Source organism: Perca fluviatilis, chromosome 23 (assembly GCF_010015445.1).
Source record: "Perca fluviatilis chromosome 23, GENO_Pfluv_1.0, whole genome shotgun sequence".
NCBI lineage: Eukaryota > Metazoa > Chordata > Actinopteri > Perciformes > Percidae > Perca > Perca fluviatilis.
Genome location: NC_053134.1, coordinates 28,648,745 through 28,664,767, shown reverse-complemented (window position 1 = coordinate 28,664,767; position 16,023 = coordinate 28,648,745). Strand labels below are relative to the sequence as shown.

At 40.8% G+C, this 16,023-nt stretch overlaps 1 pseudogene; it reads left to right on the top strand.

Annotated features, from left to right (window-relative positions):
- The first annotated feature begins 2,161 nt into the window (after nucleotides 1–2,161).
- LOC120553778 lies at nucleotides 2,162–12,662 on the top strand (annotated as a pseudogene).
- The last annotated feature ends 3,361 nt before the right edge of the window (nucleotides 12,663–16,023 follow it).

Genomic DNA, 16,023 nt, shown 5'->3' with positions numbered 1-16,023 from the left:
TGGCTTTGATGAAGACAGAAACAGCTACAAGACTCCATCCCTGGCCTTAAAACTGGGTAATAGTCTCAAGAAGATTGCAGATATTCTTCAGTGAGATGGAAGAATCTGACAATGAGGAATTTCTTAAGAATCTGGAGAGGAGCCGGAGTATTTATGAGAAAAAGTGGGATGTGTGTGTGTCATCACTTGCCTTACAAACTCTTAAAGAGGGGAGATGGAACACTCCTCAGCTCCTCCCTTTCACCGAGGATGTAAAGAACATGAACGTGCATCTTGATAAGTGTAGACCAGAATACCAAAACAGCCTTAAAGTGATGGTTCGGAGTAATTTCACCCTAGGGTCCTTTGCACAATGACCTCGAGCCAAACCCCCCCCAGAACCTTTTTTCACCTGGGTTGAACATTGGGAGAGTTAGCGCAGAGTAGCGTTATCAGCTGAATAGCTTAGCGCAGGGGCTAATGGATCCAGTGATGTATCTCGTAAATGACCCCACTAATAATGCCCGAAATGATACCAAACTTCTACACTAGTACAAATAGGTTACTAATAGGTTTACTCATAAAACGATGGATTGGAAAGTTTGTTAGTACACCAGGAGTTTATGAACACCTGCCTGCTCTCTTCTGCTAGCTGCTGCTGCTGCTGCTACCTGCAGTTAGATGAGTGCTTAGGGCCGTCTACAAATTACAACACCGAAAAGAAATACAACAAAAATATTTATTAATTTACCTTTTTTTTTTTTAAGTAAGTGCTGTAGTATAACTCGCAGGAGACAAGTTATAATTGAGGTAAGTTTGGAGACATTACCTTATTTAATCATTAAATTAATAAATATTTTTGTTGCATCTCTTTTCGGTGTTTGTAGACGGCCCTAAGCACTCGTCTAACTGCCGGCAGCAGCAACAACAACAACAGCAGAGAGCAGAAGCCAACAGGCAAGTGTTATTTACATAAACTTCTGGTTTACTTACTAACTTTCCAATCCATCGTTTTATGAGTACATAACCTATTTGTGCTAGTGTAGAAGTTTGGTATCATTTCGGGCATTATTAGTGGTGTCATTTACGAGATACATCACAGGATCCATTAGCCCCTGCGCTAAGCTATTCAGCTGATAACGCTACTCTACGCTAACTCTCCCAATGTCCGACCCAAGTGAAAAAAGCTTCTGGGGGGGTGTTTGGCTCGAGGTCACGGTGCAAAGGACCCTAGGGTGACATTACTCTGAACTATCACTTTAAGAATGATCCTAATAATAAGAACTGTTCCAAGCTTGCTAGTTTGACTCTTTGTGAAGTGATACTTTTTATTCGCAGAAGAGAAGGTGAGGTGTCAAAGACAATTGCACCTGACTGCAGTACGCAGATTGGGGTTGGGCCAAATGTGGGCGGAGCTAAACGTTTGACTCCGTGGGCGCGCCATCTGGTGGCGGACATCAGGCAGCACATTCTCAAACGTCAATGCAACACCTTTATAATATAATATATATTATAGATATATAGATTATAATAAATAATGATATTTGAATTGTAAAAAGGAAAAAAGAACAGGGTTGGGTTTAGGAAAATTAGAACGGGGAAAGCAAACATGACTCCCGGGAAATGAGCCCTGGTCTCTGGGGAACGCCAGACAACAACTGACGGTTGTTAAGGCAGAGGCGGAGTGGTAATTGGGAAAGTCTGGACGGACTAACCTGCCGGCTGCCTGCCCGCGAACGGACGCTGGCTGCCCGCGAACGGACGCTGGCTGCCAGCTGACTGTCAGAGTTGGTGCAAACGCTTTGCCAGCATTTTCAGCCCATTGAAATAAGAGGAAAACAAAACAGGAAAGTTCCCATCCTTCTAACACCATACATGCTCTCCTCAATGGAAGCCTTGGTTGCACTTCGGCGGGCTTGTAGAGTGCCTGATGAAAATCCCTTTTTTTTCTCCAGACCTGAAGCAGTTACTCACTTGAAGGGAATCAGATGCAATCAGACAGATTGCAAGTGGATGTGGGGCCAAGCATCCTGAAACTCTGTCATCAACCAAGTTGAGAAAGCACATTTCCACACTGTCCACTGTGCTTAACCTGAAAGATAATGAGATGGACATAATTGCAAATTTTCTTGGCCATGACATCCGGTTCCATAGGTAGTACTATAGACTACCTTAAGGAACAATGCAGCTGGCTAAAGTCAGCAAAGTGCTGATTGCCCTAGAACAGGGCCGACTGTCAGACTTCAAGGGAATGAGCCTGGACCAAATCCAAATAGATCCTGAAGGTAAAGAAAATGCATATATATTTATATTTATTTATTTATTTTATATATAAAATAACCATTAAAAAGAGAAGTAGACCTGAAAGAGATGGAACTAAGACTAAGGTACAGCAGTCAATTAAAGAAATGTGGAAAGTGGTAGTTGTTTTTGAGCAAAAGGGAGGGCCACATTTACACCCAATCCATGTTACCAAAGCAATTCAGGAAGAAATGGGGAAAATTATGCATGCACGATTCATGGGAAATGGGAGGCTAATGATTTTTACAGCGTCTGAGGAACAAAGAGCGATGATCTTAAAGAAAGACACATTGAATAAGGTCAATATAACGTCGCACATTCCGGGAGTGACGTCAAGAAAGAGAGGAGTTATGACTGGAATTCCAATTTCAGTTTCTATCGAAGAAATTAAGGACAGTCTGAAAGGGGGAGAGATTGTTGATGCTAAGCGATTGACTAAAGGAAAAGAGAAAATAGAAAGCATGTCTATATTACTGTGGTTTAAGAATGCCATGCCTTCTAAAGTTCAAATGGGCTTCATGTGCTATCCAGTAAGAGAGTACATTCCACATCCAATGAGATGTTTTAAATGTCAGAGATAGCTGCTCAATGCCGAGGCAAACTGCGATGTGCTAAATGTGGAAGTGAGCATGAGTATGGACAATGTGGGGATAATACAGAGTTAAAATGCTGCAATTGTGGAGGTCAACACAGTGCAGCATACGGAGGATGTGTGAAACAAAAGGAAGCTAAGGAAGTTCAGAAATATAATATAATGCATAAAATTTCATATGCTGAGGCAATCAAAAACATTGTGAAAAATAAAAAAGAAGAAAAATCTGCTCCTATCTATTCACCAGAACAAAGGAGTTCAGATGACAATAGGTCAAACCCAATCAGAGAGAGGAACAGGAATCCTGCAGGGTCAATAACTCAACAGAACAAGACACGCAGGCCTCTTGTTCCAAACTGCTGTAAATGTAACACAAGAATTTCAGATGAGACACTGTTGATAAAGAAAAATGAATTCATTGCTTTCATATGTTCAGTGGTTAATGTCACTATGTTACATGTTAAGAAAAGTGATAAAATCAGATCAGTTGTGGAAGCTGCTAATGATATTTTGGGGTTAATAACAAAGGCAGATGATATTCATGAAATACTAAATCAGAAGTATGGAGGGTCTCAAAATGGTTAAAGCATTAATGATGTTTTTCATTCTCCAGTGGCATGCGCGGAGTTTGATAGTGAACAGACAGGAATTTAAAAGGTATGTTAAAGAACTGTCAAACAAACCAGATGTTCTATGTATCCAAGAAACATGGTTAAAACCTCATTTAGAGTTTATATTGAAAGGATATCATAGTATAAGATTAGATAAAGGAAAAGACAGAGGAGGAGGTTGCATCACATTTATCAAAGAAGGGATCTCATTCAGACGCATCAATACAGCAGCTGAGCATGAAAATGTGGTTACTGAAATCTTTAATGGAGACAAAGGAAAATGTACTGTCATTAATTATTACAATCCATGTAAAGCATTGACAACTGATTTAATTGATTTAAATTGATTCCTGGTGAAAGGATATTTATTGGAAGAGGGTAAGTGAAAACAATAATTGGTGATCTGGTGCAGCTGTCTAGGTGGTTAGGTGTCATGGCTTCTGAGCGCTTTGACTTGGAGTCATTCCTAGCCAATCCAACTCAAATTAATGTGTGTAGAAAAGATGTTAGTTAGTTATTGTAGCGAGTCACCTCCAGTTTCCAGTAACCAAAACTACATTAAAAAGAGATCTTAAACCGTTAGTTATTGCTAACTTGGTGGAGAGTGGGCTGATTGAGTTACCTGTGACGGCAGAATTAAAAATGCTTCCTGTGGCTGTTTCAGCAGAGACGGAGGGTGCGCGGCCCCTTAAGCCACAAGCAGTCTCCAGGGTGGACGGCGAGGTAGGTGGAGGGTTAATAACACTCGTCACGCTGCCACGTTATGATCCCTCCCCAGAAAGCAGTGCTCGTTCCAGAGATGAGGCCCGTGTAAAGGTTCACCTGGCCCGTCTCCAGCTTGAGGCTCAAGAACGGGAAAGGCACATGCAACTTCAGCTTGGAATGATGAGCGCTCTCTTTAGAAGAGAGTTTAAATTTAAGTCGGCTATTCTGCACATCTATGAACTAGTCCCTGAGGCATATCGTCAGAAATTTAGGAGTCATAGAAAGTCACAGAACCAGACCTATACTGGAGTTTTTCTCACTGTTTGCAACACACTGAGAGAGGAGAAAAACGAGAAGTTTTTCCAAGGAGGAAAAACCAGAAGCTACATACTGGTATTGTAGCCTGCTGTTTAAAATCTTTTCAGAAGACAGCAGTGATACTGATATCTTCTCTGACAATCACAGCACATTCTCTGACAGTGACAGCAGAATGCACTTCACAATTGTAGAGGACACACCACCTTTCTCTCTCTGAACACACACACACTCACTGCACATTCTTTTGAGGAGCATTTGACATTCCTCTGTGACTCAGAGCAGTGTGCTCTGGCACACACACACAGGAGCAGAGTGATGTGATACGCACACACATGGAGCAGCAGGACGACAAACTGCTGAAATGGTACCCTACGAGGAGATTCGGGGGGTCCAAATTTGTACTGAGTTTATTCTTCGTTACTGCATTTATGATTTTCTATTGTGTTTATGGTTTTTGCATTTTATTTTTGATGAGAGAAAAGTATGATAAATCACGTGCAACCATTTCTCCCAATATTTGCATACAAAAACACTCTAGGAACAATAGTGAAGAACATGGAGGAAAAGACGAGTGATGCATTCACTACTTTCCATGTCAAGGAGAAAATGGTGGTTGGAATACAATAAGTACTAGTACAGAGCTAATATTACTGTAATGATTAAAACTATGTCCACTCTTATGTTCCGATAATAGGCATTAGGATGGTTGGTATACGAATGCTACTAAATTGGGGCTAATTAGGGGTTTTGTACCTTATGTGGTTCCTCATGACCACACAAATCTGATAGATTATTGATGAAAGAAAGTAAATTATTCCTAAACAGCAATATTGTTAATATTGAACAAAGTTAAGTATAAAGACCTAGGCCATTTTGTTGTGTGCTTTATAACCTAGGAAAAACTCCTTGTGGATCTTTTATTACATTGAGGTAATTTCACTTTCCACATTGACGACACACGGACACCACATCTGACTAAGACTTTTGAAAGATTATCTAATAGATACATTTTCTACTAAGGAATGACTTGGTTTAGTTAAGAAATGTATGCGTGATGTAGGTTAGAATGATTTTTGTTATGTTTGTTCACTATTTTTTCGCTTACAGAAGTAAGCTATTTCCAGTGAAACCACACACATTGAATAACTGAATTTTGTTTGTGCTCTGACAGCACTTAATGATGTTAGAGACAAGGAGTGGTCAGTTTGATTCTGATTGTTCTCAACTTTCACTATGTGAGAGCTTTGATAATTGCACTAAGCGTGTTTCAATTGATTTATGTTAAAGCATTTGGTGGCATTGGGTAAATTAATTACAGCTTTATGGAAAATTTGAAATGTACTATGCATTACGACTTCGCCATATGGGTTTGCAGTACTTGGGGTTTAACCATGGGTTGTCAATGGACATACGCATGGGTAGATATGAAATTAGTAAATGTTCACACTTCACACCAGGTTATTTTAATGTTTAAATACATAACACATTCTTTACACAAATTATAAGGCAGTAGTCTGATGTGACATTAACCAGTGACATTAAGGTCCAGGGATTTTAGCAGACTATGTTTGGTCTTAGGATTTGTTTTTTTTGTTTGCTATGTCGTTACCCTAATCAAGAAAAAGAGTTCTTCATTCTTATGGTAAATATGATTGAGCCTTCTGACGTATTTCGTCTTTCTGAATATGATAATAATGTTTGGACACCATCTCTGATACTGTGGGAGATTGATTCTTTTTGTTTTATTATTTTACTTTGACGTGAATACTATTTAAGAGTTTTTTTTTGTACCTTTCCATTTAACATGTAAGAAACAAACATGAATATCCATAAGGTTGAATATTAAGAAGTAAAGTTTGGTTATGTGATTAATTCTATAATAAGGGTTGAATCTTTAAAAGTAAAATTTATTTTGTGTGATTATTTTGTAATCAAAAGGGTGAACTGTGGTGGCAAATTTTATTTTAACCATTTTGTTTAATGATTGTTTTATAACGCCACAAGATTTAGCTTCTTCATGTGTAGATTCAAAAGGCTCCAAGTGAAATAGTTGGCAACCGTGAACTTTCAGCCTAGTAGAGTTATTTAGTTTTACTAGCCTGAAGCTTCTCACATTGTTGTCTTTTGCTTAGATAGAAGGGGAGAAGGCCGATGACTGTTTACGACAGTGAGAACTACGTAGGTTTCTGTCTCCTGAGATAAACTGTTGTTTAGGCTAATGTTAGGAACAGAGAGCAGAGGGCAAGGTGAGACAATGGTGTGTCTGTTAATGATGTCCTCTTTTCAACTATGGCCATGCTAGAAGATACATTTAGAGGAGTGGCTTAACAGAGGTTTTCACTATATGATGTGTGGATGTTTAGACTTTAGGTTAGAAGACTTTTTCAGACGTGCTGCGGTACTTGTGAAACTGTATTTCTCCATTTGCAAATGTAAATAAATACTCAAAGACCAAACTTTGGTTTAATTCTCAAACAGTCGTTATTCGTTTTGATTTTATCATGGATATCACTAAACCTTGCTGCTTCATTGGAAAAATTCCACGACAGGAGGCAGAAGCTTTATACTGCACAGGACGCTTGGGAGATATTTTTTTATTTAAAAGAAAAGAAAGACCAGAGGTGGGTAGTAACGAGTTACATTTACTCCGTTACATTTACTTGAGTAAGTTTTTGAAAAAATTATACTTCTAGCAGTAGTTTTAAATCACTATACTTTTTACTTTTACTTGAGTAGATTTGTGAAGAAGAAACTGTACTCTTACTCCGCTACATTAGGCTACAATGAGCTCGTTACTTGTCTTTTTACCTCTTTGGTATTCTACGCGTCATTGTTTGTATTCCCCCCGCGTACGCCTCATTTTAATGTTTTATTTTGAAAGAGAGAGAGAGAGACTTCCGCCAAAGGCTCTACCACGTATGTGACTGTGTTTCACCAATCAAATGTAGTTTTGCAGTCTCGTCAGCTGGCAACAAAAAATAGGCGACGCTGATGTGTAAATCAACGCTTATCAATATCACTTCCCTATCAGTCAGGATCAAGATCTGACCATAATTACACTTGTCCTTTCCATAAACTGCTGTTGCTTAGCCTATTATTTCAGTTGCAATCCTGCCAGTGGAAGCGATCGTGAGAGCAAATAAAAAATATAAAAAACAATTCAAACCGCTGTGCGCATTGGCTCAAGAAGCAGAGAAATAGCCAATATGTAATTCCCTCCCCTTCAAATCTATATATATCATAAATATACCCATCAGGGAATGTTTATGGCGTTGTCGGTCTCTAAATGTTTTAACTTTTATTAGCGCACTCTTCCCCGTTTTTTTTTTTTTTTTTTTTCTCTCTCTCTCTTTTTCTCACCGGCGCCGCCTGATCTTCTATAAGAACGGTGATGCCGTTATCAATCGAGTAGGCCTATTGATTGGTCAGTAGGCGGTGCTTTTACACCGGTTGATCTCTGATCTCCAACATAACCTGCCCCCGACCAGCATGAGTTACCACGGCGATTGAACCCGGTATCAAGTGATCCACCTTCGTGATAAAGAAAACCCTGGGTTGAACCTGAAGTTGGCTCGTTAACCCCAAATCTTGCTTCATAGTACAGGCCTCTGGCCTCATAATGAAAGCATGTTTACCTTAGTAAAAGTGCCAAACAGCAGCTCCATTACCTTGTTCTAGTTCTGCCTGCAGAGCCTGGTAAAAAAAAGTAGGTTTGGAAATTTGTGTTACTTGTGCTTATTTATTTTTATGTATTATTATTTTATGGATTTTATTTTTTAAGTACTTGAATTTACCTGGATTATTTTAATTTAAGCTATTTTGTAATTAATTAATTTTTATTTATTTTATTGATTGGATGAACTATAATTTGCCTAAAGATGAATATTTAGTATTTTTGTCCGTCTGATTGAATGTTTGTGTTAAAAATAAACCAGACGTTACTCAACAGTTACTCAGTACTTGAGTAGTTTTTTCACCGAGAACTTTTTTACTCTTACTCAAGTAATTATCTGGATGACTACTTTTTACTTTTACTTGAGTCATATTATTCTGAAGTAACAGTACTTTTACTTGAGTACAATTTTTGGCTACTCTACCCACCTCTGCTGAACATATTGAGGAGGGTGAATCAACTGATGAGGAGGAAGGTCAGAAGAGGAGGAAAATAATGATGAGGTGATAGATGAGCATACAGACCGCATGCTACTTCTTCCTCTGAAGAAGCCCTCACATTGCCTGCTGCAGAAATGGAAGATGAGTATGAATTGAAGGAAATTGATGATGAGGTAGAATCTGAAGCTGAAATGGAACAAGTGGATCACTGCACCTTTTATGGTGAAGAGGAAGAATCAACGGATGAGGTAGAATCTGAAGCTGAAATGGAACAAGTGGATCGCTGCACCTTTTATGATGAAGAGGAAGAATCAACGGATGAGGTAGAATCTGAAGCTGAAATGGAACAAGTGGATCGCTGCACCTTTTATGATCAAGAGGAAGAATCAACGGATGAGGTAGAATCTGAAGCTGAAATGGAAAAAGTGTCAGAAGTGGAGGACTGCATCTATTATGATGAAGATGAAGAATCAATGGATGAGAAAGAATCTGAAGAAGAGGAACCAGCTGAGATAGAAGAATATTTCCAAAAAAGGATTAAACATTGATCTGGTCTTCCATCCCTCCCAGTGACGCAGGACGACGCATGTTTACAGCAGAGAGAGAGAGAGACAAGCCACCGTGGTCCAACTGCATACAGTGGGTATAGAAAAGAATCACCCCCTTTTAAAATAATCACATTTTGTTGCTTTGCAGCCTGAAAAATTACAAATTAAAAAACAGAATCACTGAGTTGGAAAAAGAATCAGCCCCCTCCTAAAAATGACTTGTAAACCCAACCAGGTGTAGTAAATTACCTTCTCAATAGCACACAAAGCGAATTGACTTTCAACTATGATCAGCTGTGGTCATTTTAATTAGCTCAGCATGAAACAAGCTTTTAGCTTCTGTTGAAGACGTGGTGCTGAACATGACAAACAAGGAGGGCCAACGTGTTTATGGCAACAAGTGGAGAAAGATGGATCAACTGGATCTGCAGGCATATGTGGGTATGTTGATTCTCGCTGGCGCGTACCGATCCAGTAAGGAAGCCACATCTAGTTTATGGCATGCCGAGTCTGGTAGGGCAATTTTCCGTGCTACCATGACACTCAAGATGTTCCATAAAATCTCAAGAGTGATTCGATTTGATGATGAAGACACAACAGAAAACTGCCGTGCACAAGACAAATTTGCTCCCATTCAAGACGTATGGGACAAGTGGGTGTCTCTCCTGCCGTTGATGTACGATCCTGGTGCTGATGTGACTGTGGATGAGCGCCTGGTCCCCTTCAGAGGTCACTGTCCATTCAAACAGTACATCCCGAGTAAACCAGGGAAATATGGGATAAAAATATGGGCAGCATGCGTTGCCAGGTCCAGCTATGCATGGAACATGCAGGTATACACTGGCAAATCTGCTGGAGCGGAGTCAGAAAAAAATCAGGGGCATGCAAGTTGTCCTTGACATGACAAAAGGTCTCCAGAGGAAAACGATCACCTGTGAAAACTTTTTTACTTCCCATGCCCTTGGCCTGCAGCTGCCGAAAAGAAAGCTGTACATGGTGGGAACAGTACGGAGGAATAAGCCTGAGCTTCCCCGTGCACTGGTGTCAAAAACAGACAGGGCACGGTTCTCATCGAAGTTTACCTTCACCGAGACCCATGCTCTGGTGTCCTATCGCCCCAAAAAACAGAGAAATGTTCTTCTGATGAGCACTCTGCATCGGGATGCTGTTCTGAGCAACAGGGACGACAAAAGGCCAAAAATCATCGAAGATTACAATCGCAACAAAGGGGGTGTTGATAACCTTGACAAGGTTACCAGTGTGTACACGTGCAAAAGAATGACCGCCCGTTGGCCCCTCGTTGTCTTCTACAACATTCTCGACATGTCTGCATACAACTCTTTTGTGCTGTGGTCTGAGATCAATCCAGCCTGGAATAAGGGGAAGTACAACAACAGGATGCTCTTCATGGAGGAGCTTGGGCAACAACTGGTGATGCCTCACATCAAGCGACACAAGGTTAATCCCCGCACGTCAGCCGCTGCCAAATTGGTAAATGAGATCCAGCAGTTCTCGTCCAGCTCTACCTCTGCAGCAGCTGCCCCATGCCACCGGCCCTTCCTGGCCCATCACCCAAAAGGAGTAGGTGAAAATTCTGCCCTCACCGGAGTGATCTCAAAACATCAAAATTGTGCCAAAAATGCAATGCATACATCTGCAAAGATCACGCCATTACTACCTGCCTCACATGCAACTGAGGGCACATTCAGATTGGTAATATTCTGAAAAGTTAGTTTTTGAAAAGTTAAATGTTTTGGAAATGAATGTTGACATGTTTTATATGTCAGGTAATGAGTTGGAATAAACTTGACTGAAAAGTTGAAACGCAGAGGTGGGTGATAATTTATACTTAATCAGGCATGTGATTGGCTAAGGACAAAAAAGCAGGAAAATATACAGAGACAACCCCCGAAACACACACGCCGATCAAACTGGTGGCGGATCTATATGGATAGTAAAGCAGGACCCATAACAACTTATTTGAACAAAAATAAATACATTTTTATTTTTTATTTTACCGCAACATCCAACTTATTATTAACACTGCTCCATCACCACCTCTCTCTATAACAACAACCATGACAAAAAAAAAAATCATCATCCGATCCAGCGATGTTCTTGTCACTGTAGTCGAGCGAGAGCGACTGAGGTAAGTTACTACGCAGCAGTGAAATTGAGCATGTGAACAAGCTGAACGCAAATACGTGACGTCCTTGTTGATACTTGGAAAGGAAGGAAAAAATGCATCTCTTTGCCACCTGTAACCGTGGTGACGTGCCGCCCGGTATGTCCCTGTTGCACGCGTACAGCGATCGTGGTTCCGTCCCGGGTTACCATGGTGGCGGCTGTGAGATGTTTTTTTTTTTTTTTACAGATCTGCATGATTCACGTACGTCATATTTTTAGGTCAGAAAATCCGGAAATCCGGATTAATCCGGAAAAATCACATCCCTGCTTAATGATTTATAAACATACCAGACAGGGTCATTTTTTACCTGGGAGGACAACAGGTGTTATTATTTGCTGCCATTAAAGAAATTGAAGTGGTTTAAAAACAGCATCCTAACTCAACTTTGGCATATACCAGTCTGTGATGATCAGTTTATCTGGATGTTTGACCCTGTGATGTGAAGCTGATCTAGTTTATCTGGATGTTTGACCCTGTGATGTGAAGCTGATCTAGTTTATCTGGATGTTTGACTCTGTGATGTGAAGCTGATCTAGTTTATCTGGATGTTTGACCCTGTGATGTGAAGCTGATCTAGTTTATCTGGATGTTTGACTCTGTGATGTGAAGCTGATCTAGTTTATCTGGATGTTTGACTCTGTGATGTGAAGCTGATCTAGTTTATCTGTGTGTTGCTAGCTTGCTAACTTTCCTGTACATCACACATGTTACCAGCTAGTGTATGATACGTTTTTTTGGGCTTTAATCGTTACTGTGCTGGAGACGACGTCCATTTTACTTGCAGTGTGATATTTGTAAATTTTATTTCAGTATTTGTTAATATTTATTTTTAATATAATATATTTAATATTTGTTAGTTCCTTTGGCTACAGCCTTAGGGCCGTTACAGAGTCAACGCGAGCGAGCAACGCAAAGCGATCAACGCAAGCTAGCAACGCAAGCAAGAGGAGAGACATGTCCAGTACTTTTGGTTGTCGGCGCAAAAATTTGATGAATTGCTTTTGCAAGTCATCCGCTTTCTCCCTGACACTGACCAAAATCACCGCAACCCAATTGGAGCTTCTCAAAGGCTTGCAGTGACTTTGCGGTACCTCGCAACAGGCATCGGCCTGCAGGCACTCTCGGCCAGCTACAAAATGGGCACCAGCACTGTTTCGGGCATTGTAGAGGAGATGTGTTGTGCCATCTGGGATGCCTTTCAGGGGGAGTTCATGGCCTTTCCTTCGCGCAGTACGTGGCAGGACATAGCGGAGGACTTTTGGAGACAGTGGCAGTTTCCCCTATGTGTCAGGGCGATTGATGGGTAGCATGTTCGCATCAGAGCACCACCATGATCAGGCAGTGACTTCTACAATTACAAAGGTTTTTTTTCTATTATCCTTATGGCAGCTGCTGAACTATAGATTTATTTATGTCAATGTTGGAGCATTTGGGCGTGAGAGTGATGGAGGTGTGTTGGGCCGCAGTGCGTTTGGATCCAATCTCAATCTACCTGCTCCTGCTGTCCTACCGGGCACCACAATGCCCAGTCCTTTTTTTTCCCTGGGGGATGAGGCATTTCCCTTACAGGAGAACCTGATGTGACCCTATCCAGGTGAGAATAAAAATAATTGATAGCCAATGGAAACAGCATGTAGCCTACAAATCGGGAGACAAATTAAAAGGGCTCATATTGCAGCATGAGCTGTTTGATGTCGCGCATCAAAATTGCGCTTTGTTCCTGTGGGAGACTTTGTAGAAAATGGCACAGGTAATTGCAAAAAGTGGTGTGTATGTCCCTCTTTTTGCTTTCCCTCACCCTCTCTCTCTCCCTCTATATCTCCCTATCTTTATCCCTCTCTCTCTCCTGCCGTATTTCCTGCAGCCTATTGAGGAGGGTACTCTCACATGGATCCATAATCGGCCTGTGGCTTTTACGCTTCCTTTTACCACCACGGGAGGCTGATGATGTCGGGGTGGTAGGGGGATGAGATGGTGGGGTAACTGCAGAAACGGTCGAAACCACTAGTGTCGGGGTGGTCAGATAGAAGTGGGGAAAACTGGGATATGGATGAGGCGGGATTGGGGGTAGATGGAGGTGATCTCCCTGCGCAATAATGCTTTCCTCCTCCTCATCATCGTCGTCGTCGCCCTCGTCGTCTCCCTCACCTGCCTACACAGAAAGAAAATGTAGGCCTACACCTGTTTCAAACGTCCTGTCCAAATCAGTAGCCTACCATTCTCAGTAAATGCACAGTGCTTTAGGCTACAATATTTTGAAAACACATTGAAAATACATTGAAAACATGGTTTAGCAGGAAAAAAAAAAAGATGGAAATAGAATACATTTGGGTCCCTCTCTCTCTCCTGCCAAAGGCTATTTCAGCCTGTCGAGGAGGGCACACAGCATTGACTTCTAGATAGGCCACACACACACACACACACACACACACACACACACACACACAAATTTGACTCGATAGTCCTATGCTTTATGAATTCACTCAACCAGCTAAATTGAGTCAATATCATGAGTCAACCGATAATTTAGGGTAGCCGAAACTTAGCTGCCCCGCACTTAGGCTGAAACTTAGCTGCCGCTTCTGCACGCCACCTTCCACTTCTTGTGCTCCCTAGTAAATTTGTCACGGGATGCTTTTCCAGTCCGTTTTCACCTTATCTGCGCTCTTTCCCATCACGGTTGCAACCTCTCTCCTTTTTCCAGCGCTATTTTATTGGAGTGTAATTGCAATGAACTATCATATAAATGCGGATGTATACATATAAGCTCGCATAATTTTTCCTCTTTGCCCGCCACTGTATTTAAACCTTCTTCTGTAAACATAACATATACTTGAATTAATGTACAATACTTGCAATGTCGCCCCCACCAACAACGCATAGTATTGCATGCAAAGGCGCTTCGCGTAACAAAAACTGGGACGACACATTTTGCTACGCATCGACACATAATGGAGGCTGAAGCGTAGCGATGCGTAGCCTAGCGGACGCGTATGTGTACGGATGCGTTGGCTCTGTAAAACCCCTTAGGCTAAACATTTAAAATAATATAAACAATATGATATTCAAACTTTTGACTGCTTTCTTTAATAACACAATACTTTTACTTTCAGTACTTGAGTAGTAGATTTTAAAATAAACTACTTGCAATACTTAAGTAAAAAAATGTTGAATACTTTAGTACTTCTACTTAAGTGTGGTGCTTAAAGAGCACTTAAACTTCTACTCAAGTCACTTTTTTTATAGAGCACTTGTACTTTTCCTCAAGTCTGGGTCTCTAGTACTTTATACACGTCTGCCGGATATTCTGTATCATAGCGATTAGAGCAAACAAACTGTACCAAAGGTAAATACCAAACAAGGTGTCATGGCCTCAGTCTGTGGGTTCCTGTGCTAGCAGGTTCAACACTGCCAGGCTCATCAAAGGTCAGCTGTCCTCTGTTGGATCTTGAGGTTCCTACAGAAGAATAAATATAGTTTATAAAATGAAAAAGATGTAGGTTGCCACTGTGGAAAACCAGGAGAAGCAGATATGGGGGAAAAACATTCTGCAAATACTCCACCCACACTATTATAAATCATCAACCACTGTTCAACAATCGGAGTATCTGCTTCCCAGCACTGCACACTAGTGGGCGAGCCACTAGCAGTTATCTGTTTCTCTTCACTTTGACCGCTGACAAGCAAAGTAAACAGGCTCCTACAACCGCCCTGGATGCACCTGATTGGACGAACGCTACATGTGAGGTTCCCGGATTACAAAACAGACCATAGTGGCGGCTTCGGAATACAATCTCTTATTTCACAAAAATAGTTCACTGAAACGTGTTTCTGAAAACATTTTAAGTGATGAGAAGTTTTTGAGAGGCTGCTGCTCCACTAAAGCATCAACCTTTGAACTGTGATCTTCACGACAGCATGCGATAATCAGTCTGGGGGCAGGTCGGTGTCTTCTGTCCAAGACACAGCAATAGCCTGACATAGGGACTGTTGTGAAAGACAAAAAATGGTGTAGTCTGATCCTGGTATTACAAGTGTCTTTAAGTAGTAGACTGGATTCATACGTACCAATTACCAAATGTGTGCTGCAGTTCTGCTCTTGAGTGCAGAGTGCTGTGGGATAAATTATCACCTTTTCCACAGTATTTTAATATCTTTTTTTTTTCATTGTTTGCAGGAACTAATGACGCTTAGCGTAAGTGCAATCAGGAAGACTCTTATGTTACTGTAGCCAACCAGACGTAGCCACAATATCTATCAGCCAATCATATCTTTGCTGTCAATATTAAAGGTGTGACAACACATAACATTAACCTCGAACCAGAACCCGGTAAATCTTTAAGAATCAGTAATATATCAATTTATACTGGAAGATATTAGATTAGCCTAAAGCTAGTGGTTTACCAGATGGACTGTGCTAGGATAAATTCTGACATCAGGCACCTTTCGCTATCTATTTTGCAGGGGCATCGTCGCTGCATCAGGAGCTTAGAGCTGCCCCAGACGGTTGTGATTGGTTTAAAGAAAAAAAAGCCAAAGCGTAAAAATAAAAATAAAAATAAAAAATAAAAAATAAAATGAATAAAAAATAAAATGAATAAATAAATAATAAAGTGTCCATAGTAGTGGCATTATTTAAACAGACTTATCAACATATTCAATAAATAG